The sequence below is a fragment of the Salvia hispanica genome, chromosome 2, assembly GCF_029641045.1.
Source record: "Salvia hispanica isolate PSC_SH4W2 chromosome 2, Shi_PSC_v1, whole genome shotgun sequence".
Lineage (NCBI taxonomy): Eukaryota > Viridiplantae > Streptophyta > Magnoliopsida > Lamiales > Lamiaceae > Salvia > Salvia hispanica.
Window position 1 is genome coordinate 59,739,874 of NC_142693.1, and position 24,160 is coordinate 59,764,033.

General features: G+C 39.0%; 1 pseudogene; it reads left to right on the forward strand.

Annotated features, from left to right (window-relative positions):
- Positions 1 to 826: 826 nt before the first annotated feature.
- On the forward strand, positions 827 to 1,942 carry LOC148932809 (uncharacterized; annotated as a pseudogene).
- The last annotated feature ends 22,218 nt before the right edge of the window (positions 1,943 to 24,160 follow it).

Genomic DNA, 24,160 nt, shown 5'->3' on the forward strand with positions numbered 1-24,160 from the left:
TTATTTATAATACTCCCTCCTTCCCTTAAATTTTCTCACATTTTTCCATTTCAGTCCATCACATAAAATTTGTCACATTTCACTTTTTACTATTTTTTATTGTGGATATCATATTCCACTAACTCATTACAACTCACATTTTATTATAAAACTAATATATAAAAGTAGGACTCACTCTCCAATGACTTTTTCAACTCATCTTGTTATTATCCTAGAGTGAAAGGGAAAGGGAATGTTATTAATTATCCTAAAGCAAAAGGGAAAGGGGAATTAGAACTCCCCTATATATTAACCTTAATTAATCTTGAAATACCTTCATTAACACAATTCATCATAATACATTTGAAGCAAAGCATCAATCACGTTGACAATCGGCTAGTAATCAACACAATTCATATATTAAGATGTTGCGCGGAATTCCAACCGGTTGCTCACGTAGATCTGATTGGTTATTTGACGAAAGAGGAGATAAGAAGAGAGTATAGAAGAAGAAATTTTCTAAGGGTGGTGACGAGGGAAACAAATAACATATTGCACTTAAAGAGGTGCCCTAGTTTTTGTTGGAAAGAAATCAAAGGAGATCAAATTAAGGGAGAATAAATTAAGGATAATTGTAATTGATTATGTGAATATTTTTACCGTAAATTAGGCTAGCAAACTAGGGTAAATCTTTACCTTAATTATTGTATTCCTAAGCCTATTTAAAGGCGTGTAAACATTGGAGAACATAAGTTGAATGAGAATGATAATTCGACATGGCATCAGAGTAAGGCTTAGAAAATCATCATAGCCCAAAAAAATATACAGTTCTCTCGGCCATTAAACAATGGCAGACGACGAGATCAAACCAAGAATAGATGATTCCAAGTTGAAGGTGAGCAAGAGTGTTACAGTTGCAATCAGGCTCGAAGGAACGAATTATCCGATATGGGCCTGATTGATGAAAATCCAGATCGGAAGTAGAATGGTGCTCAAACACATCACCGCCAAACCACCACCACCAAAAACAGGGGAGGCTGAATACTCCGACTGGGAGGAAATGGACTTGATCGTTTTCTCATGGATATTAGATACCATCGAACCTAATATCATGATCGACTTCGCCCATCACCAAACTGCCCAAGCTTTGTGGGAAAGCTTGGCCGTGACTTTCGAAAGCTCCTCCGATCCCTACTTGTTGTACGACCTAGAGGAGAAAGCAGGACAAATAACAAAAGGAGAACAAGATCTCGAAACATATTGGCGACACTTACACGGGACATGGATAGATGTGGATCGATGCCAACATCAACCCGTCGACTGCTGCTACAAGGGAATCGGGAAGTTCCGACGGTATATTGGAACGCGGCGATTGTTCAAGTTCCGAACCGGCCTCCACCCACGATACAACCCGTTAAAACGAGACATACTCAAAGACACTCCTTGGCCCTCAGCGGAGATCGCATACGGAACGATCAAGAGGGAAGCCGCTCGGCTCAAACTTATGCCGGCAACGACCACAGATCCAACCGGCGCAACCAACGATTCCACTACATCATCGGGCGGGATCGGTCTCGGTTTTGCAGCCCGAAACCAGCAACGGATGATAACTCCGCCTCTACGCCCCGGAGCGACATCCGCCACCCACCGCCGCCCGTTCAAACAAGACAAATCGAAGCTTTGGTGTTCCCATTGTGGAAAACAGAAACATACAAAGGATTCGTGCTTCCTTCTCGTCGGATTCTCGGAATGGTGGGACGAGAATCAAAAAGCCAAGGCAACATTGGCAATTGGGGTGAACGACGGCGGAGGGGGTTTATTTCCAGCAACCGGAGCGGGCAACCAGGAGGTCGCCGACGCTCCTGGACGGCAAGGGGCAGCGGTCAGAGAAGTGGCATTCGCCGATTTTCAAAGAGGAGGCGGTGGGATTCATGGAGGCGGCGGGAGTCATGGAGGTAAGTAAAGGATTAGGATTAAAAAATCCTAATCCTATTTCCGAATGTTCATTTGAGTCCCAAAGTTCTGGTTACCCCATGCTTTGCCTACATGTCCCTTGAAATCTGAAAAATTATATTTTATCATATCGAATTGTCTTTATGTGCCGAAATTGTCTCACAAATTAATGTCTATTAGTCATGTGACTAAGAAGCTAAATTGTACTCTTTGATGCAACCAAATTTTTGTGTTTTACATGATATGAGGACGAGGAGGATAATTGGGTGTGGCACTAAGCGTCAAGGCCTCTATTACGTGGACGAGATAGCTCACCAAGGTGGCGCCGCAATGCTTGCTCACGGATCTGTTGACAGAGAAGCTTGGTTGTGGCACTGAAGAATGGGTTATCCATCTGCAGGTTATTTTAAATTGCTTTTTCCCAAATTTTCCAGTTTAAAGACATTTCTTGTGAGTCTTGTGTGTTGGCTAAAAATCTTAGACAGTCTTTTAAATCCAATGATACGCGTGTTAAAAATATTTTTTCTCTAGTTCATGCTGATGTGTGGGCCCTGCGCCTATTACTGGTGATCATGGCTTTAAATATTTTTGGTTATTCGTTGATGACTGCACTAGTATGTCTTGGGTATATTTTTTGAGAAATAAATCTGAAGTTTTTGAGAAGTTTGTCATCTTTTTTCAAAATGATACAAACACAGTTTCACAAAACCGTCTCTATCCTTAGGTTTGATAATGGTAGATAATTTGTTAATGGGAATATGGAAACCTTTTTTAAAACACAAGGGTTGATTCATCAAACAACTTGCCCCTACACACCTGAACAAAATGGGGTAGCTGAAAGGAAAAATTGGATTCTTCTTGAAATAACTCGGGCCTTATTTTTTGACTCAAACGTCCCAAAAACCTAGTCGGCACCTCAGCCAAGTAACTCCGAGGCGGAACCAACAGAACAAGCTAGTGCCACCGCCGAGCAGGTCACGTCCACTATAGAACCTCCTCAATCAACCACGTCACAATCTAATTCTCCTCCAGTGATATCCGAGGTAAATCCTAGACCCGATCATGAAAGTACAGTTACTGCTTCTGACGATTCTGGTGTAGATGAGATCACCGCAATTGATGGTGATATTGGTCGGTATATTGACATACTTGGATTTTACATGGTTTTAGAGGATGGTTTTATATGAATTTGAGCATATTTCGTCTATTATTAGGCGTGTTTATATCTACTTCTCTATTATGTTGGTATGTTGACCATTTTGTTAAGAATGTGTAGAAAAAAGTATAAAATATGTGGATGTGCAGCAGCCTTGGTTTGAGACAATATTTACTGGTGATTTTGAAGTCCAATCAGCCTCTAATAATTTTCAATCTCTTCGACTTCGAAAGAGCTTCGCGTGGGTATCTCGCACGCCTCAATCGGAGTTCGGTAGAAGAAGTTATGGCCGTTATACGAACACTGCGCTGTCCAGAAAATCTCATGCGGCCGGGTGGAATTATTAATTAATCTTGAGATATGAAAAGAAGAGTTGGGAGAGTATAATTGAAGAAGGTTGGTAGAGTTTGTACTCAGAGAGAAAAAAAAGTGTGGATGAAAAAAAAAAGAAAAAGAAAAAAAAGAAAAAGAGAAAAAAATTGTATATAGAGAATAATTTGAGGTCTTTGGAAGTTGGGAAGAAATTCGACAAAGTCTAGTTATTATCAAGAAGTGTTTTGAAAATGGTTGAAGTTAAAAGTTGATTGTTGTGATTTCTTGGGATTTTACATTTTGGGTTTCAGTCAGTTTAGCCAAATATTTCCTCACCTTACCAAATAGCCTACATTATAACCTAAATAAAATACCTTCCAGACTCTTGATTTATTGTCACACGAGGTAGAGGAGAGGTTAGACATTGAGCAAGTTTATGGTAAACCATGCATTTTTGCTTGAGTTGAGCGACTACTTGATAACTTATACACTTTTGAGTGGGGTGAATAAACACACATATATACATACGAGTGAAACATGAATCCAAGGTGATATATGAGTTAGTAGTAAAAGTGCATTCGACAGCTTAACTTGATGGAATTCGTATTGTGATATGCTCCTTTATTCCGTATTCTTTGAGACGATGATGATGTCTAAAATCCCTTTAAATCCAAGTCTTCTTTTAGTTCTTTTTTCTTCATTGCTCGAGGATAGCAATTATGTAAGTTTGGGGGAGTTGACATACTTGGATTTTACATGGTTTTAGAGGGTGGTTTTATATGAATTTGAGCATATTTCGTCCATTATTAGGCGTGTTTATATCTACTTCTCTATTATGTTGATATGTTGACCAATTTATTAAGAATGTGTCGAAAAAGGTACAGAATATGTGGATGTGCAGCAGCCTTGGTTTGAGACAATATTTACTGGAACTTTTGAAGTTCAATCAGCCCCTAATACATATCAATCTCTTCGTCTTCAAAAGAGCTTCACATGGGTATCTCGCACGCCTCAATCGGAGTTTGGTAGAAGAAGTTATGGCCGTTATACGAACACTGCGTTGTCCAGAAAATCTCACGCGGCCGGGTGAATTATTACCCTATAGTTCCACCTGGCCGGGTGGCATGCTTAAGCCTGCGAGAGTCCAGAAACTTTCACCCGGTCGGGTGAATTTCCAGTGGATTAATTCCACCCGGCCGGGTCCGTCATTTTGGCGTGTTTTAGAGATGAAACGCAATTTTCTGAAGAGGAAATAAAAAGGAAGAATTAGGTCAATTCTAGGCATTCTCGACAAGTGACAAAACACACGCTCTCTCTTTGTGAAGAACTCTTGGAAGAAGATTGAAGATTCAAGTTTCAATTCCTCCACCAATTGCGATTCGCATCATGATTTCCATTGTTTTCCTTAGTTTAGACTTGTTTTCTTCCATGAATATAACTTCTTTTATGTAGAATTCTTGGTGAAGATGCATTGATTCATAGTTTTAATCCAATTGATTTCATTTTTATCTAACTCTTTTAATTGTTTGGTTTATTCCTGTGCTGTTTCCTATCAATTGCTTGATCACCAATTGGTAGTGTTAGGGTTTCTTAGAGTAATCGGGAGATGAAATAATTAATCTTGAAATAGGAATAATTCACAGCTTTATTCAATAAAACTCGGGAGAGTTGAGATTCTGAGTGGGGTCATTAATCTAATCGATCTGTTAGGAGTTAAGTCTAAGAATTAGAAGGGGACTTCAATTGTTACACTTAATCTGCGGATTTCTCACCTTGGGAAATGGTTAAATTCATATATGTTACTGATTCAGCAATTCTAGGGACTTTAAATGGTAATTTATTTTCAATTAGGTTAGGCTATAAGTTTTGCATCGGATCATTGAATTTTGCATATTTCTTCATCTCTGTCTGCAACTTGCTTCTTTGTTCTCTTGTTTAAGTGTTTTATTTCAATCTCTGAATTTATATGCTTTCAGTAGTTGATAGTTTCAAAACCAAAATTGATCGTCTGGATAGTAGTCGAAATTGTTTCGTGGTACTTAGTTCTACATTTAATTGTCTCTGTGGGATACGATATACTCTTGCTTGCTATTTTCTACAATAACCCTGTACACTTGCAGGTATTATTTGCAATAACTATGTGGGATTGATGTATTGCTTCAGAAAATTTTTCAAAACAAGTTCGAAGGTAGGAAACATACACAAATCAACCAAACATTAATTGAAGCTACTGTCTCGTACATCACCTGGTACCAATGCTCTCACGGGGTTTTAGGAGTGTGATTTTCTCCCTTTTTCATTTTCCCTCTCACTCAAGTGTATAAGAGGTGATATAAACACTCAAATCAAGTAACATGTAATGCTTACAATAGGCTTGCTCGACGTCAAACATCTCCTCTGTTCTGATGTGAAAGTGAACTTAAGATCAAAAAGGTCTTTATTTGGGTTGTAATGTAGGCTCTTTGGATGGTAGGGTAAATTTAGGCTATAGTGACTAAAGAATATAATGAAACACACATCTCCAAAACAACCATTCGCCAAAATAATTCTCTATCAAAGCTTCCTCCGAACTTCCAAGACCCACTTATTCAAGAGCCCCATCACACTTTTCATTTAGTTACACTACTTATCTCTTTTTTTTTCTTTCTTTTTCTTCTAGACTTCGTCTAGTTTAACCTCCATTTTTTTTTGTTTTTTTTTATTTTTATATTTATTTTTTTATTATTTTTATATTTATTTTTTTATTATTTTTTTTATCATATCCCTTCCTATCTTTTGTACATTTTGCTTTTCTCCCCTCTTATAGGTTTTCATTTTAGAGAGTGGTTTAGAACATTTCTCTTCAACTATCAAACACATTTTTGGCTATGAAGGCTAACTAGGGATATTGTAAGTGTATGAGGATAATCAAAGAATGCCTAACTTCATCCCTTAAGTTCACATCCACTATATAGACTCGATATGACGAGGAGCAAGTTCTAGAAACAAAAGCGAGTACCCAATCAAATCACACATGAACAAAGTATGGCTCAAATCTCACCAGGATTAGCATTGACCAAGCAAACAAGCACTTCACTCGCAATTAAATCATGAATTGATCACGCAAGTCCCTAACCATACTAACCACAATTTTTAAGATAAAAACAATTATCATCATAAGCCATCAACCCCCGTACTTAGCATCAATTATCTTACATTCATCCATATTCGAATTTGAGTCCCACATGCGGGACTTACACCAAATGACACCAAATAAAACAATAAAAAGAAAGCTAAAAATAGTCTCAAGAACACAAGTACACATCATTAGCAAGTGGAGAAAGGAGCAATCAATCCACATCAGAATCCCCCCCCTAAACTTATTCAAGACAGAGTATAGAATAAGTTTGAAGAGAAGTGGATGGTTGAGATGCCTCTATTCGGCCAGCGGCGGGAACCTCGTGTAGTACGCATGGTAAAAGGCCTGGCGCTCGGCATCACTAGTATCGAAACGAGTCTGCAGCTGTTGAAGCTGCTCTCCATAATGATCCAGCCGAGTACCAAAGTTGTCAAGTCGGGTGTCACACTGGGCCCCTCCATGCCATGGCGTCCGCGTTCCACTGCTGCGCCTGGATCCACCGGGCCTCCTGTTGGTCTTGGTTCACCTGAAGTGATCTAACTCCTGCCGCAATTTTCGCCAAGTAACTGTCCTTGGATGGCCTCCCTCGTGGTCGGCTCCTCTTGGCCCGGCTGCCCTGGCCTTCTTCATACTCCGTGGCGGGCTCTTCGTCATCCTCGTTCATAGTTGCTGGAGTAGTCTCTGTCTGCATGGGCTCCTCGGGGATATGCGGTTGCGGAAGATAGTCGGGGTTGACATAATTCGGCACGGCATCAGCGGCTCCTTCCCCTTGAGGGTGGTCATTCTCGATCTTCTCCAAGTGGTCTGAAGTATCCATCTTCCAATTGGTCTTGTAGCCCCATCCGCCGACCGCGAAAGTTGTGGGTCGGGGAACCTAATGCACGTGTTTGGGTCAATTCTGAAGTACCCTGCGCCCCATCTATCAACCAGAATGATGTTGGACCTCTTAAGTGTGTCCCAGTCCAATATCATGGGACCGGGATCTGGGGTTCTTCCCCCAAAGCTTACTCCAAATTTGAAGGCCAAAGCTGCTACAATTCCGCCGCAACACAGCTTGCCGCCCTGTTTCTTTGACTGCCTCTCCAGGTTTTTGATTATATAATGGCTGATGTTGATCCTCCTTCGTTTGAGCATTCCCCACAATACAAATAGTATTCCATGGACATGTTGCCTGTTTCTGTGTGCGCTAAAGGGAAGTAGACCAGGGCCTTTGCCATGTACCGAATGACAGAATAATCTGATTGTGTTAATCTTGGCTCTGGATGGGGTGAACACCGCTTCGCTGCTGATCAAGCTCCAGAACTCGTTTCTATTATAATCCTCAGACTAGGGATCCTTGAGAATGTCTTCCTCACCTTCTTCCATCAGTTGGAAAAGTTCATTGAACTCTTCGACAGAAATTGTGTGTTCTTCGTTAACGAGGAGGAAGGACATTGACTTGATGTTCCTCCCCGAGTACTCCACTGTGAGGGTAGTGAAGAACTCCACCGTGAGGGCCTTGTAGGACCCGAGCTTCAAGGAGAACAAATGTTGAAGGTGTCCAGCTTGGACAAGGACATCCCAGGATTGCTGGATTCCGAGCCCGTTGAGAGTGCCCCAATTTGGATATCCGGACGGTAGGTTGTCTAGTGCTGCCAAAGCCTCCCATTTTCTGTTTTCCCCTTTCGAAGAGTGACGCCAACCTTCTGTTGTTTGAGAGTCTTTGGGGCCATTCGGAGTAGGTACCTAGAATAAAAATGTTAGTAGCTCCCCCAAACTCAAGTCACAATCAAAAGTGTAGGAAGATAGACTCAATTCTAACATCCTCAATATCAATCACAACATATAGGGCACACAAGCAATCTAGCTAGAAATTAGAAAGATAAACTCGATTTCTAAAATCTATAAACTTGACTAAAGTAGGGAGATAGACTCAATCCCTATGCCCATTGTTCACCAAAATCCTTGTAGGGAGATAGACTCAATCCCTAAACTCACAAAAATCATCAATTTCACCCCCCATCATGTAGTCAATGCTCAATCAACAAATCCAACAACATTATTCTCACAACTAAAGAATAGCAACAATTTTCATGCCCAACCTCAACTTCAACTCAAGCAAGACAATGTAGTCTCTCCACTCAACAATGCATACTTAATGGCTTCACCACAAGCAAAATTCATACCAAAACCCATACAATTTCACAAATTAAGCACAAGACTATCATCAATTCAACTTGTAAAGGCTATAAACTTGATACCCATCACACATTGCACATCATATCCATGGATAGAGAGGATTAGAGGTGAAGAACATACATTTGTTGCTTATAGTGAGAGAATTTCAAAATTTAGGGCTCTTTCCTGAGTTTGTGAGCACAACTCCTCCAAATACACACATTATCGGACCAAAACATTCTAGCAAGTGGGAATTGAAGATGGGTGGATGGAATTTGTGTTGGGTGTGAAATTTGAGTGAATTTGTGTGTGTAAAGTGAAGAAATTCGAGGGAGGGGGGGGGAGACGGGTGAGAGAGGCGGGTAAGAGTGGAAAACAAAACACATGTACCTGCTTTATACATAGGGCACGCGTCGACGGACCGGCTGGGTGGATATTTTCAGCTGGAAATTCACCCGGTCGGGTGGAGGAAATTTTATGCTCACTGGACACTCGACGTTGTTTGGCTCAGACCCGGCCGGGTGAACTCTTTCGACCCCTCTCTGGAACATTCCTTCACAACTTGGACGACCCGGTCGGGTGGAATTTTTTTTTTGGCAGTAAACTCACCCGGCCGGGTGAGCCTTTCTAGGCAGATTTTTTTATTCTCATTCCGAGTTTACACTCCCTTTTAACTAGTGTTTACAACTCAATCCTACAAAACGTCAGTTTCGAAGCAAAACCAACTCCACATTCCAATGAGATACTTGAGAAAAAACAAAGAGACTAAAGGTACAAGAACCAAAAGAATGAAGGAAAAACAAACACACCCAAAAATAAACGAAAGAAAAGTCACACAAAAAGCGATAAAGTTACCTACTAGGGGTTGCTTCCCCTAAAGCGCTTTTGGTTAAAGTCGTTAGCTCGACATCTCCATAGTGCGTCACTTCACCTCCAAACAGAGCCGGAACACCTCTTCCTTTTGCTCCATAGAGTGGAACTTCTTCACATTCTGACCATTGGTCGTGAACACTCGTCCATCATCAGCTTCGAGCTCCAAAGCTCCATTCTTCATTACCGTTTTGACTTTGAAGGGGCCGGACCACCTTGACTTGAGCTTTCCGAGGAAGAGTTTTAGACGTGCATTTAACAGTAGCACCAAATCTCCGGAGAAAAACTCCATCTTCTCTATCATCTTGTCATGGTACGTCTTAAGGTGCTCCTTGTAGATTGCCGAGTTCTCAAACGCCTCATTCTTAAACTCATCAAGCAAGTTCAGATAGGCTTGCCTATAGTAGTCAGCATTCAACTGCTTCACCGCCCAATATGATTTGTGCTCAAGCTCCACGGGAAGATGGCAAGATTTCTCAAACACCAACTGATAAGGTAACATGCTGATCGGCGTTTTATAAGCCGTTCTATATGCCCAAAGTGCATCATCGAGCTTCAAAGCCCAATCCTGTTGGCATTCACCGTCTTCTCCAAGATGCCTTTGATTTCTCGATTGGCCAATTCAGTTTGACCATTGGCTTGAGGATGATAAGGGGAAGTGATTCGATGCTTGACACCATATTTTCTCAACACAACTTCCAGCCACTTGTTCTTGAAATGAGACCCCCCATCACTAAGCAAGGCTCTCGGCATCCCGAACCTCGTGAAAATGTTCTTTTTCACAAAGTTGATCACCACCTTGGAGGAATTGACCAGAGTAGGGATTGCCTCGACCCAACGGGAGACATAGTCAATCGCCAATAGGATGTATTGATGGCCGGAGAATGGCAGGAAGGGACCCATGAAGTCGATCCCACATACATCGAAAAGCTCTATCTCCATAATAGTAGTCATCGGCATTTCCTTCTTCTTAGAGATACCCCCCGTCCTCTGGCATTCATTGCAGTGGAGAACAAACTTCTGACAGTCTCCATAAATGCTTGGCCAATAAAATCCACACTGGAGCACCTTCATCGCCGTCCGGTTTGCTCCAAAATGACCTCCGGTGGGGCTTGAATGGCAGTTACTGATCACAGCTTCCCATTGTTCATCAGGGGTACACCTTCTAATGACCATGTCTGCACACCTTCTGAATAGGAGCGGCTCATCCCAAAAATAAAATTTAATATCATGAAAGAACTTCCTCGTTTGATACTTGTTGAGGCCTTCTGGGACCACCTTGGCTACTAGGAAATTCACGATGTCCGCATACCATGGCGACGAGCTTTGAGCATAGAAGAGGTGCTCATCGGGGAACTCCTCATTTATCGGCTTCTTCAAATTCTCTCCTTCGAAGCAGTGCTCTAATCTAGACAAGTGGTCGGCTACCACATTCTCACACCCCTTTCGATCCCGGATCTCCAAGTCGAATTCTTGTAGCAAAAGAACCCAACGAATCAGTCGAGGCTTGGCATCCACCTTAGAAAACAAGTAGCGGATGGCGGCATGATCAGTGAACACAATAGTTTTCGCTCCAATGAGGTATGGGCAAAATTTGTCGAAAGAATACACCACAGCCAGCATCTCCTTCTCTATGGTGGTATAATTCGCCTGAGCTGGATCTAGAGTCCGGCTTGCGTAATAAATCACTCTCAACACCTTATCTCTTTTCTGCCCTAATGACGAGCCCACAGCCACATCACTGGCGTCGCACATGATCTCGAAACGTTGAGACCAGTCTGGAGCTATAAGCATGGGGGCACTCACCAACGCCTTCTTCAGAATTTCGAAGGCTTGTAAACACTCTGCGGAGAAATGGAACTTGACATTCTTGGCTAGCAGGCTGGACAGAGGGCGAGCTATCTGAGAGAATTCCTTAATGAATCGCCTATAAAATCCCGCGTGCCCCAAGAAGCTCCTCACAGCTTTCTCATTAGACGGTGGTGGCATTTGCTCAATCGCCGCTATCTTGGCTCTATCAACTTCTAGACCTGCAGCGGATATTTTGTGCCCAAGCACAATACCATCACGTACCATGAAGTGGCACTTCTCCCAGATGAGCACTAAGTTGGTCTCCTCGCATCTTTGCAATACTCTCGTCAGATTATCCAAGCACTGATCATAAGAAGACCCGAAGACCAAGAAGTCATCCATGAACACTTCCATAATATCTTCCACCATGTCATGAAAGATAGACGTCATACATCTCTGAAATGTGGTCGGGGCGTTGCAAAGCCCAAAAGACATCTTTCGGAAGGTATAGACACCGTACGGACAAATTAAGGCCGACTTGTACTGGTCCTCTAGGGCGATCAAGATCTGATTGTATCCAGAATATCCATCTAGGAAGCAGTAGTACTCATACCCCCCCCCCCAATCAGTCAAGCATCTGATCAATAAACGGGAGAGGGAAATGGTCCTTCCTCGTGGCTGCATTAAGTGTCCTATAGTCTATGCAAACTCGCCACCCGGTCACCAATCTTGTGGCTATCATCTCATCATTGCCACCTTGTATAACAGTCATCACTGTCAGATATCGCGTATATGATTCCGGCTTTCAACCACTTCAATACCTCCTTTCTGACCACCTCTTGCATTATCGGATTTAGCCTCATTTGATTATGTGCCTTAAGCTTGGATCCTTCCTCCAATAAAATTATGTGCATGCAAACAATAGGGTTGATTCCTTTGAGGTCCGAGATGGACTACCCTATAGCTCCCTTATGCTTCCTAAGCACGCGCAACAGCTTATCGAGTTCAATAGGAGTAAGTGATGAAGAGACAATTACCGGATACGTCTCATTCTCTCCTAGAAAGGCATACTTGAGGTGTGAAGGCAACGGCTTAAGTTCCTCCTTCTTCTCTTCTTTCTCTTCTTCCTCCGCCGGATCTTTGAGTGATAGAAATTTGTTGTTCCTTCTTGGAATCTCTACACCAAAATCAAGGGCTCCCACAAAATGAAGTAGCTCCTCAGTGAACTCGGGCGCTTGCAGATAGTCTGAAGCTAGCATAGACTGTGATAGGCATTACTCCAATCTGTCCTGACACGAGATAACATGGGCTACTCATCACACGCAATCATCAATCACCTCGATCATTTTGCACTGCCTGAACCTCCAAGCATCCTCATCATCATATCTCAGCATTGCGTCATAAATGGAGAATGTGATGCTCTCCTCATTCAATCGAAGAGTGAGTTCTCCCTTGTGGACATCAATAAGTGTTCTCCCTGTAGCTAAGAAAGGTCAACCAAGGATAAGTGGGACGTGCTTATCTTCTTCCATATCTAGAACCACAAAGTCGGCTGGAAAAATAAATTCCCCGACCTTGACTAGGATGTCTTCAACAATCCCTTTCAGGTACGGCACTGTTCTGTCCGCCATCTGCAGTGAAATAGTAGTGGGCTTGAGCACTCCAATCTTCAACTTCTGAAAGAAAGAATACGGCATCAGACAGATGCTTGCACCCATATCACATAGAGCTCTTCCCTCTTGACAATCTCCTACTATGCAGGATATGGTAAAACTCCCGGGATCCTTCAACTTAGCCGGCAGCTTCTTCTGAATAATGGCGCTGCAGCTCTCAATCAGATTAATCGTCTCATAGTCCATCCATCTTCTCTTGTTGGAGACCACATCCTTTAGAAACTTAGCACAACTGGGCATCTGCTTAATGACTCCACCAGTGGGATGTTGATCTGCACCTTTCTGAATATATCCAAGAACCTCGAAAATTGTGCATCTGTCTTCTTCTTCTGCACCCGTTGAGGATAAGGAATCCTCACTTCAGTAGGAGTGTGAGCTGCAGGTGGTGTAGGTGGAGCTGGAAATGCGTTCTCCTTAGGTGGAGTGGTGACCTGAATCGTCCCCGTTTCATCTTCCTCAACTAATCCCTCCTCTTCAATAAACTTCTCTGGTACTTTCCCTTCATTTCCTGAGGGCATTGAGGGTCCCTCATAGCTCGTCCCACTCCGCAAGTTTATAGCTTTGCAGTCCTTGGGATTGACAATGGTGGTAAAAGGGAATTTTCCTGGTTGAGTAAGAGTACTCACAGTCTGGGAAATCTGGCTAATCTGAACATCAATGTTCTTCAAATGAGTGGCCATTCCGTGTACATCCGTCTCGACCTTCTCCATCCTCTGATTGTTCTGCTCCATGACCTTATTAGATTGTAGCATGAAGGACTTGAGTATATCCTTTGTGGTCATCTTCTTTGGGTCGTTCACCATCCCATCAGAAACTGTGAATCCCGGAGGAGGCTGCAGAGCATTATTGGGGTTCCCATAAGAGAGATTGGGATGCCCCTTGTTCCCATACTGGTTGTATCTTGCACATAATTCGCATCCTCCATATTTCTTTGGGGCTCTTGAGACGGTTGCCCCATCGCCATGCAGTCGAACTTCATGGTTAAGGTATCCAGCTTGTCAGATAAGGTGCTCATTGTATCATGATCCGTGGTAGAAGCCACCCTATGCACCTTACTTCTTTCGTTGCTCCATCCTTCATCACTGGATGCAAGCTCTTCAATCACCTCCATCGCCTCCTCCTCTCATTTCATGAGAAGATTACCTTCCGCGCTAAGATTTAACTCCTGTTGTGCTTCAGGTATACATCCATTGAAGAATGTAATGACTTGCACTGTTGGGGACAGACCATGATTGGGACACCTCTTCAGCAAGGCTTTGAATCTCCCCCATGCATCTCTGATAGTCTCCGCAGGAATCATCTGAAAGGCGAAAACTCTTGAAAGCCATGAATGTAATAGGATATAGAGTCGGACGTAATTAAGTCCCTTTCCGGGTTTTCTATGTGGTTCTTTCCCGGATCGCAAAAGAGAGTCGAACCACCCTAGGGTCCTTAGTATAAATAGAGACTTAATTTGTATGACTTATTCCTTTAAGAAATATTAATTAAGCTCTATTTTTAATTCTCTTGTGTCCTCACTGAACCAAGTTGATCGACGCTGCTGGACTCACATTTGTTAGCAGAATATGATAAAGGTGGCTTCCTCTTTCTTGAGTGATAGAGTAATATAAACTCTTTTCAAGCAGAAATTCCTTATCTGCTTCCTCATTTATATCCATTTCTTGTTTGTTCTCGCCCTTCAATCTGTTTTTGACTCATTTCTATTAGTTGGAAGCGTGGCTTCCTCTTTTCTCTAGTACAAGATGCTTTTTTTGTATTACTAAAAATGAAATTAACTACAACTCAACGTCGGCTGATTGTTCAATTATTTTTATGATGAATTAGTTAAAGAGAAGAGTAAAAGAAGGGAATAAGCCAGTCTTGGTGGTGTAATCGGTTATCACGCTAGTCTCACACACTGGAGGTCCCCGGTTGGAGGCTTAGACGTTTTTTTTTTGGTTTTATAACTTTCATTCAAACTACTGTTGATAACTTGGTAGAGCCCCGATTCAATCCCGGGTCAGGCATTTTCACTTTCATTTATTTTTCTTCTCCTTTTCTTTGCATTATTGGTAGAGTTTCACTGGTTTTTAGTAATTAGTTTAATTTAGCTATAACTTAGTTGAAAAATAGGTTAAAGTATGAACTTATGAAGACATTTAATTTGTTATAGGAAATTAGGAATTATATGATCAGATAGAATTAACCCTAAATTGATTTGAATTTGTTTACTATACATACTTGTTGGTAGTAACTAGTAAACAATTTGATGCAGAAACGTATGAGAATGACTGAACTGGTAGATAAAGAACTCAAACTAATTGAGAATTTCGGAGTATAAAAACTCAATGCAAAATTATATATTCAAAGTCTGTCTAATAAGTTCAACAATGAGGCCTTTATATAGGCAAAGAGAAATCCTAAACTTATAGAAAATAAAACTAGAAGGAAAATAACTATAAGGAAAATAAGCAAAATAGTAAAACCTAATTTGTAAAAGAAAAAATAATTACTTCTAATATTTTTCCATCTACTAATTATATTAACTAGGAAATAAATAAAAAACCAAAAATATAACTCTTCCAATACTGCATCATACTCCCCTCCTTGAAAAGGACTTGTCCTTGAGTCCGTCCTTGAGTCTGCTTTATTGAAATAACATCTTAACCCATTCAAAATTTCTCCAACTACAAACCGATCATCGTATGCACCAAGCCCCTTGAGCTTATCATCTTCCAACTCCATATACCAGGCGGGGATACGATGGATCAACCAAATCTGCCTTAAAATGCACCAATCACGGATGTTTTCAAGCCATCTTTGCCATTCAACAACATATTGTTTGGGTACAATCCGGAACTCTAGATGTGCATCACCAATGGCAGCATTCAGACCATGTTCTGCCATGCCATTGCAGTTCACATACCACTGCAGCTTTACAAAGTACTAGTGTTACCACCTGTGCTATGCACGGACCAAATAAGTTTCAAAAAATAAGAGGAATTAAATCAAATTAAAAAGTATATAGAAGAAAATGTAAAAATTATGGCAAATCAAGAATAGAAACTATTTAAACTTTGTATTCATAAGATTATAAAGATTTAAAAAACATACTTCTACTTCTACATCTATCAATTTATCAATCCACTATAACGAAAGGACATGAGGGAAAAAATATAAATAGAATCGGATATACAAACAAACGATTGAGAAATACTAACATATAAAATTGAGATATAGTTCACAATTTTTATTGAAAAATTCACATAATCACAATTAACATAAATAATTATGAATCCCCGTAAAAAGCCATACTTGATATTGTTCTTAAATAACTTAACAAAGAGAATGTGTCAAATGTTATGTATGATTCATTTAATTGAGATACGCATTTTTTTCTCAAAACTGTAATGCAGAAAAAATGATACTAACGTGCTCCAACTTAACAAAGAGAGACACCACGGTTATGTAAACGATTACACTATTAAATAATTTAATACAATAAATTTATTATTATATTTTTAATGTTAGATTAGTAACTTAACATTCTCAATTAATCAACTAAAATGAGGAAAATGTTATTTGCTTGAAAACCCTCCATTATGATAGTTGGCATGTTTCCCTTGGGAATGTTTGAGTCATGTAAACATTTTATAAAATGAATTTTGAATTGTAAAGTAAAAATTATAAGTTTATATAAATATCATAAATTTGTAATGGTTATGCTAATTACTCTCTCGTCCATGAAAAGTATGAATTATAATTTTTTTAGTCCGTCTATGATAAGTATGAATTTTCTAGTTTTGAAAACTCATTTCTCTTTAATAATGAGACTCATTCTTCATTAACAGTACTTTAAAAAAAATCGATCTTTCTCTTACTTTTCCAGTTATGTATTAAACCAGTGCCAAATCAAATGTTTATACTCTATAGGGACGAGGGATGAAGTATTTATAATAAACATCATCCGAATATTACAATAAAATAAAATAAAAACAATTTTATAGTAATAGTAATAAAGAATACTAAATTACATTTATAACTTAATAATTAATATCATACTTACTTACTAACTATCCTACGTGCGCATGTAAACAATCACAAAATGATAACAGTAGAATCTGAAAATAAAAAGTTTTTTGGTAATGCAAAGCGTTAATTAGCATTAATATTGGTGATAAATATATTTATGTACAATGAGTAACGTTTCCATTTTCAAATGTATGATTATATTATCGGCTTTCTCCCTATTTAGTTTCCCACATCAAGTTCTAATATATAAATCAAAATTTGAAAAGAAAAGATTTTGTGAAAAATAATTGGAAGTGGAAGGTTTTCAAGAAAAATTAACTATTGGAATACAAAACTTTAAACATTAAAATTAATACTTAGTTTTAATTCATATATTTCATAATTAATTAAATTCTACTCCTTATGTTCTAGCACACATTAATGTCATTAATATTTTATACTACCTCTTTCAATTTTTATTGCTCTCTAACAATCACAACTTCATACGCACACTCAACAATGAAGAATTTGATCGAAATTCTTCGTTCGCCCACAAATATCATAGATCGGCGACAAACATCACATGTTATTAAGAGTAAAAACTCAACTAATATAAAAGAAATGGAGTTTATAAATTTTTATAAACTTGCTTATACATAACATTAAGAGTGGTATTTTTAATACTTAATGTGTGATATAATATGTATGTTTAAAGCATTATATTTTTGGTAACCTTGTCATATCTATTTAATTTTATTTGATATTTTGCACAAAGAGTACAATTACAACACAAATTATTTTGTTATATTATTCGATGAGTACCATCTCCCAAATAATATCATTTTGTTATTTATTTGAAAGAATTTCATTTTAAAAATGCATATGCAAAGTCTAATAAATGAAGTTTTGAAATTGAACCTATAAATTATGACATAGTAACAAAGCAAAACACCCAAATTAAACTCTATTTACCATTAAACTTTAAATATAAAAAATAGAGTACATTTAAAGCTTAATAAAGCCCAAATATTACTCCCTCCGTCCACAAAAAATAGATCACCTTTGTCATTTTGAGACGTCCACAAAAAATAGCACCATTTCTAAAAATGGAAAGTTTATCTCTCATACATTTTCCACTTTTTCTTCCCTCTCTTGTACTTTACTCACTTTTTCTCCCTATCTCTCTTACTTTTTGTTTTTTGTACTTTTTCTCCTCTCTCTTGTACTTTACTCACTTTTTCTCCCTATCTCTCTTACTTTTTGTACTTTTTCTCCTCTCTTACTTTACCAATTCTACATTAAAACTCGTGCCATACACAAAGTGATCTATTTTTTATGGACGGAAATAAATCCTTAAAGCCCTAAATAAAGCCCAAATACTAACATAAATTAATAAATTCTCAAACCCTAAAAGTGGCGCCCCATCTCTCTCTCCTCTCTATCTTTCCCGCTTGCCCCGCATCTCTCTGTTTTATCTCCCTAATCGGCGCCGACACGCCATCGCCGTGCCTCGCCATTTCTTCAGCGAGCTTCACGCCCGCCCGCCCGCCGCCGCCCACTGCTATCGGCGCCGACACGACCACAACGCCCGCCCCGCCCTACCTCACCAGCTAGTCCGCGAGCTTCATGCCCGCCTGCTGACCTCGGTCAAACGCTCGCCGCCGTCCACTGCTCTCTCTTCTTCTCTCTCAAATCGGCGGCCTCCACAACCACCGCTCTGCCTCACCAGTTCTCGATCAGCCACCCACCACCCTGCCTCATCAATTCTTCCAGCTCTACTGCCAGTTCTGCCACCGTCAAATCGCATCGACAAATCGCACCGACGGCGATGCGGAGAGGATTCCGGTGACTGCATAGCCGGCGTCGCTGGCTCTCTTTTTTCTTCCTCTCATTTTTCTTCTTCTCACCTTCTCTCTCTCATCTGCAATCAAAAATCACAAAATCAATCCACAGCAATAGTTCTCAAAATTGCAGATTCAACTAATGATTTATCAATATATGTTTAATCTCTACAAGAAGCCACCATTTAATTGCACCAATTTTTTATCCAATAATATTTCTTATTATTTTGTCAATGAATGATTTTCCCGACCAAACAACTTTTTAATGGCATTTTTGTTAATTTCTCAACTGCCCCTTTAGTTATAGATTCCACCACTTCTTAGCTTCTCGAACAAATTTTAAGGAGCATCTCATTATTTTTACCACTTCTATAATGTCCCTTTGCTTTTAAAACTTGGAAACGTGGCATTCCTTCTAATTCTTCACCACCACCGCTATTTATTTTCCCATCAAAACTAAATGTTGTCTCCCAACTCCAAGATTTGTTGGCTGCTGCCTGTGGCCTAACGTAATTAATGAGCATAAAACACTTGCATGAAATCCAACTTATGAGCTCTCTTAATTTTATAAAAATGAAATGAGTGCGTCGACGCGCAGTGCTCAAACAACGAACTGCACGAACGGTAAACTGAGTCGTAGAAGAGACAAAGCAGGTCTGAACAATCCTCCTCTGCATCGTCATCAATGGCAAAGCCGCCGCCGTCGACTTTTAAAAACTGCCCATTGTAAAGATATTTCAAACAAATAATTTTCAAAGAATCAGCAGCTGGCCCAAATGCATCAGCCGCAGCTGCGTCAATCATTCCTTGCAATAGCTTGACCGAGAGCTCTTCCCGCAATCCGCAATTCTCGATCAACGCGTTCATCCCTTTAGCCCCAAAAGGGTAAGACCCACACGAGAATTTATGCAGATTTTTGCAATTTGGGGAAAAAATCGACATCACTTCATTGGTGAGCTCGCGGTAGTCGCAGAGCTTAGAATCAGCGCCTCGACATCGCCGATGCTGACGGATCTGTGGTCGCATTTAAGCGCGAGCTTCGTGACAGATTCGAAGCGGGGGAAGGCTGTGGAGAGCTCCTCATCGTCATCGACAACATCGTCAAATTTCACGGACGGGGGCGGGTATTTCCTTAACCCATATAATGCAGAGTTCACCGCATTATGCTCATTAGTCTCTGCGATCTCTTGAATCTCCAAGGATGTATCAGTAAGCTCAATTAAACACTCCCACTCACACGGTTCCCTCCTCTTCTTCTTCTTCTTCTTTTTCTTCTCTATAACCCAATATATTTCCCGGTTAGTCTTTTGTGATTTTATAGAAACGTCAGCAAGACTCACGCGGCTCAGCCCATTCCATCCTCGTTTTCTTGACTGTATAGAATCCTCAGATCCCGTGATGAACCTCGCCTAAATGCATCAGAATTCAGAACCAACAGTCGTGCACTTATTACCTTTCAATAAATCCACATCTTCAGAAAAATCAACAACCTCAATGTCTGTGACCTCTCTTTGCGGCATAGCCACAATTTCCTCCAACTCCTCATCGTCATTGATGGCAACATCCTCAACTTCGGCAGCGTCGTCAAATTTCACGGAAGGAGGTGGAGATTTGCTCACCAATCCAGGGAGCTCATAGAATATATCCTCAGCTTATCATACATCGGCATTGACAATATATCTCCGTCATCAGTGACGGATCCAGAAATTTAAACAAGCCGGTGCTAAAATATTACTCGCTCCACCCCCTATTAATTGTCCACTTTGGTTTCGACACAGATTTTAAGAAATATAAAGGAAAGTGGATTAAAAAATTAGTGAAATATGAGTCTCACTTTTATTTATTAGTTTTATAATAAAAAGTGAATGAAATAAGTTAGTGAATGCGGGACCTACTTATCATTTATGGTAAAGTGAAAGTGGACAATTAACGAGGGAGACGGACGAAAATGACAAAAGTGAACAATTAATGGAGGACGTGGGGAGTATCAAAATATTAATACTTATAAAGTATTCCACTTTACATATAAAATCTTTACAAAATTAAAACAAACCACAATATAATATTTCCTCATATGACACCATCCCAAAACTTTAGGACACGTTTTGGTAACAACAAAATTTTTAATATTATCATTCAATGTAAAATTATAAAATTTATAATTTATTTTATTGTATTTATTTAGTGAAAAATTTTCTCTCCAAGGATCGTCATTAATATTCAACATAAGGCAATTTATATAACAAATAGAAAATGAAAGAAAATGCCACCTAATAATACACGTAATAAATACATAAATTGATGTTATGAATTATTAAATTAACGCACAGATATATGGATTGGAATTTAGAAATGAGTGCTGATAAACAACTAAATTTGTACAACCAAAATAAGGCTATATTAATAATTTGATGTATTAATTATATATTTAATAATAAATATAGTAAGTGAACAAGTTAAAAAGACTTTTTAGCATTTAACCTCATTTTTTATTTTTATATTTAAATTTCCTTCCTATTTTTTTAAAAATTTGAATAAAAGTATGCACTAATTACATTTATAGTTCTTAAAAATTAAAAAAATTATACACAAATCATAAATATATGACCACAATATTATACATTTTCCATGTACTATATATGCATACATATACTTTAATTAAATGCATAAATAAACCTATTTTTTTTTCAAATAAACTAGTTTTTGGTTGTACAAAATTTGGTCACATAGATTTGTTGTTTAGGAATTGGTAGTATAAAACTGTAGCAATTAATGAAAAAAAAGAAATAAATAAATGGCTTAGAGTTAGAGAACTGTAGACGCCTAGTCTATTAAATATTATTGGGCTCTGGGCCTTTTAGTTTTTTATTACTCCCTCCGTCCCGGCTAAGATGACACATTGCTTAGCCGGCACGGGATTTTAGGAGTTTTTGGTTAAAGTGTTTAATTGGACAGAGAGAAGGTGAATGTAAGTATTAAAATAGAGAGATAAAGAAAGATGGATATTTTAATAAGAGTGAGAAAAAGGGGTTGAGTGTATTAATTGGAGAGAGAAAGTTACCAAAAAAGGAAATGTGTCATCTTAGTTGGGACAAACTAAAAAGGAAAACGTGTCATCTTAAGCGGGACGGAGGAAGTATTAAGTTCACCAATCAAATTTAAAACCCAAACTGCTCATCTTCTTCTTCATTTAATTTCTGCAACAGCTTCTTCAACCTGAGCGTGGCGCCCCTATAAGGTTGTAATCTCCGGTAGTCTTAGCAGTCTGGCTCCGGCCAAGCCCCCGCTGGAGCAGTGGCTTGGCCTGAGCTGGATCTGTCACTGCTCGTCATAGACGGGCTCATCATACACCAGCATGACAACATATCCTCGTCGTATATGGGCGTATCATACACCGGCATCGACAATATATTGTTGTTACAATTCTTCGACAGTTCATCCGTGTCAGATGATGTGAAGATCGAATCATGGTCGAAATCGCGATGCTTGTTAAAGCCGCTGAAGTTTGAACTGGACTTTGGCTGGCTACTGCAGACGTCGTCAAATACTGGATCACCCATCAAACGACGTTACGACGCATTAGACCTCTTTGGTTTGGATTTCTGATGACGCTCTTCCTGTCGCTGGAGGTCTCGAACCTGTCGTCGCAGATCATCGATCTCGATGTCGCGCTGGAGTCTCAAACCTGTTGTCTCAGATCATCAATCTCGATGTCGCGCAGATCACGTTTCCGTACAGCCTCTTCGTTTGGGAGATCTACATGTCCCCCACCACGACCGCTACCACGAGCATCGCCACATCTGCCGCCATGTCTACGTTCAGCCATTGATAATCAACCTGGATCGTGATACCAAATGATGCAAAAACGTATGAGAATGACTGAACTGGTAGATAAATAACTCAAACTAATTGAGAACTTCGGAGTATAAAAACTCAATGCAAAATTATACTCCCTCTGTCCCATTAGAAATGAAACGTTTTCCTTTTTGGTCTGTCCCATTAAAAATGAAACCTTTCCTAAAATAGAAACATCTCTATCTCTACTTTTCCATCTCTCTTACTTTCTCTCTCTTCATTAACTCACAAAACAACACTACATAAAAACCTGTGCCGATTCTCAAATGTTGCATATTTAATGGGACGGAGGGAGTATATTCAAAGTCTGTTTAATAAGTTCAACAATGAGGCCTTTATATAGGCAAAGGAAAATCCTAAACTTATGAAAAATAAAACTAGAAGGAAAATAACTATAAGGAAAATAAGCAAAATAGTAAAACCTAATTCGTATAAGGAAAAACAATTACTTCTAATATTTTTCCATCTACTAATTATATTAACTAGGAAATAAATAAAACCAAAAATATAACTCTTCCAATGCTGCATCACAATTCATACTAAGATTATCAAATATTCACATGAAAATTAATAATTCTGGTATGAATAATTGACTAAATTCATACGAGAGTCAGGAAGCATGCTGTATCAGTATAATATAAGTTGAATGTTGGAGGACAATGCAGCTGCTTCTCCTTCATCATGCAACTGCCTCAACAATTTAGGATTCTTGGGAAAAAATGGAATTTTCTCCATGTCTATTTCTTTCTTCACAAATAATACTAGTAGTATTTGCTATTCTTATTTGCGTGTTAATTTTATGTGATAGTATTAAACATAAAATGAGAATGTAAAAGAAAATAAAAGAAGTGCACTTTGAGTTATGGAGTACTACTATAATATATGAACCTGTTGATGTTTTTAAAAAGTTTATTTTTCCCCATGATATTATTCGATAGTGGAATATTGATTGATCAACTGGCGGAATTTTGAAATAGTACATTAATTAATAATTCAGTTGAAAAGTTTAATCAAATTTAATTTTCTATCCAAGTTTCGTGTTATCCTTTCAAAGAACCTCCCATTTTGGAGGAAGTCTTATTTATCTTTAATTTGTTGGGGTATTTTTTTGAAAATGCTTAAAGTTATGAACAATTAACTGTATAAAACAAATGGAGATTATACTCCTACTATATTATTAGGAGAACTTCGATTAAATTTTACTTATTGTACGCGTCTGGCGCGAAGATAGATAATTTTTTAGAAAATTACCACGCACTATTTTATTACCCATTTTTTTAAAAATACTAATAAATACCATAAGGATGAAACAATATACAAATATAATGTTTTAATAAAATTGTACTAAAATAGATATATTTCGTTTAATAAATAGGGTAGCAAGCAAATTAGTCTCAGCAATTGGTTATTTGGGTTTTTAATTTTACGTGATTATTATACTTATACTACTATAAATAAAATAATG